This window comes from Urocitellus parryii, chromosome 5 (genome assembly GCF_045843805.1).
Source record: "Urocitellus parryii isolate mUroPar1 chromosome 5, mUroPar1.hap1, whole genome shotgun sequence".
Taxonomy (NCBI): domain Eukaryota; kingdom Metazoa; phylum Chordata; class Mammalia; order Rodentia; family Sciuridae; genus Urocitellus; species Urocitellus parryii.
The window spans coordinates 106,810,014-106,812,364 of record NC_135535.1 but is presented as its reverse complement, the minus strand read 5'-3'; the positions used below and the strand labels follow the sequence as shown (position 1 = coordinate 106,812,364).

The 2,351-nt window shown below is 44.7% G+C and overlaps 1 pseudogene; it reads left to right on the top strand.

The window, feature by feature from the left end:
• The first annotated feature begins 209 nt into the window (after nt 1-209).
• LOC113192965 (septin-2 pseudogene) lies at nt 210-1,819 on the top strand (annotated as a pseudogene).
• Nucleotides 1,820-2,351: the final 532 nt, after the last annotated feature.

Genomic DNA, 2,351 nt, shown 5'->3' with positions numbered 1-2,351 from the left:
GTGAAATAAAACATCAAAACTATGGTCAAGATAGGGCATTATGTAAAATTGTGGATGTGTAACCGACGTGATTCTGCAATCTGCATTTGGGGTAAAAATTGGGAGTTCATAACCCACTTCAATCTAATGTATGAAATATGATATGTCAAGAGCTTTGTAATGTGAACAACCAATAAAAAATAAATAAAATAAATTAAAAAGGGGGCGGGTCCGGTCGGCGGCGCGTTGGGTCTGCACCTCTTCTGCGGTTTGGCGGATCGGAAGATAGAGGAGACACCAGGAAAGATGTCTAAGCAACAACCAACTCAGTTTATAAATCCAGAAACTCCTGGCTATGTTGGATTTGCAAATCTTCCCCATCAAGTTCACCGGAAATCAGTGAAAAAAGGTTTTGAGTTCACATTGATGGTGGTTGGTGAATCCGGTCTAGGAAAAGTCGACTCTCATCAACAGCCTGTTCCTGACTGATCTCTACCCGGAAAGAATCATACCTGGAGCCGCAGAGAAAATTGAAAGAACTGTCCAAATTGAGGCTTCCACTGTTGAGATTGAAGAGCGTGGAGTCAAGCTGCGCCTTACAGTGGTGGACACTCCTGGCTATGGGGACGCCATCAACTGCAGGGACTGTTTCAAGACAATCATCTCCTACATTGACGAGCAGTTTGAGCGCTACCTGCATGACGAGAGTGGACTGAACAGGCGGCACATCCTTGATAACAGGGTGCACTGCTGCTTCTACTTCATCTCACCTTTTGGACATGGGCTGAAGCCCTTAGACGTGGCCTTCATGAAAGCCATACACAACAAGGTGAACATCGTGCCTGCCATTGCGAAGGCGGACACTCTCACTCTGAAGGAGCGGGAGCGGTTGAAGAAGAGGATTCTGGATGAAATTGAAGAACATAACATCAAAATCTATCACTTACCTGATGCAGAGTCAGATGAAGATGAAGATTTTAAAGAGCAGACAAGACTCCTCAAGGCCAGCATCCCGTTCTCTGTGGTGGGGTCCAACCAGCTGATCGAAGCCAAAGGCAAGAAGGTCCGAGGGCACCTCTACCCGTGGGGTGTGGTGGAGGTGGAGAACCCTGAGCACAACGACTTTCTGAAGCTGCGGACGATGCTCATCACTCACATGCAGGACCTCCAGGAGGTGACCCAGGACCTTCACTATGAAAACTTCCGTTCCGAGAGGCTCAAGAGAGGCGGCAGGAAAGTGGAGAACGAGGACATGAATAAAGATCAGATCTTGCTGGAAAAGGAAGCTGAACTCCGCCGTATGCAAGAGATGATTGCGAGGATGCAGGCGCAGATGCAGATGCAGATGCAAGGCGGTGACGGGGACAGCGGGGCGCTCGGGCACCACGTGTGAGAAAACGCTCTTGGATACAAAGAAGAACACATTCCTGATGAATGCCACATCGCAACTTTCCATAAGATCCTTAGAAGGGTGCCCATCTACATTTACAACACCTGTGCCTGAGAATTTAATTTTTTTAAACTATTGGTGTGTTTTATATGAAGTACTTTTAACATTTGTATTTCACTGCTATGTTACACTTTATACTTCATGAGGTAAACGCTCCCTTTTGTTTTCTTCCTTAACTAACCACTAATATTAGAATTGATTTCCAAGTATCAGAGTGTGTAATTAATATTGAATTCCCTTGATTTAGTTGGCCTGATTAGTCATTGATGAGCACTCTTGACATCTAGAACATTCAGATTTACCAGGAGTGTTCCTTGGTGGTAGACGTGTGCCTGTGACAGAAAGCTGTGCAGTCGCTCCACATGGAGACTCTTCCTTCATTTTATATTTGTGCACAGCAAACACCTAAAACCAGTTTTGCTGCTATAGTTCAATACTGTTAATCTGCACATTTATCTATTAACCAAGTAGAAAACAGAGTCACCTAAAGAGATACGTTTACACTTGAACAACTTCTAAAAACAGGCTTTAGGCGTGGGTTGGAAGAGCACTTGGGATTCTGATGCTAGGTCATTTTTAACACCTGTGCAGGGAACTCCCCTGTGGACACTTGTCCTGTAGGCGCTGGAGACGCTGCTGGGCTGCACTGTGGAGAGCACAGCAGCGAACCCCAGCTTTGTGCTGCTGCAAGCTTCTTGGCACAGTGAGAGTCAGAAAACTATTTTTTCTCACCTAAATTAGAAAAAATTTTTAAAGAATCCAATTTTTAGAAATTTTATACTGCACTTTCATGTATTTCTGTTACTGCAAGTGTGAAATAACCCACCTCAGCAATGGTTAATTGGGGTCGTTATGACTGTCTCACCTATTTTCAGCCATCATCTTTCCTCCATCTTGTGGTTAGAATGAAAGGCATTTTAAG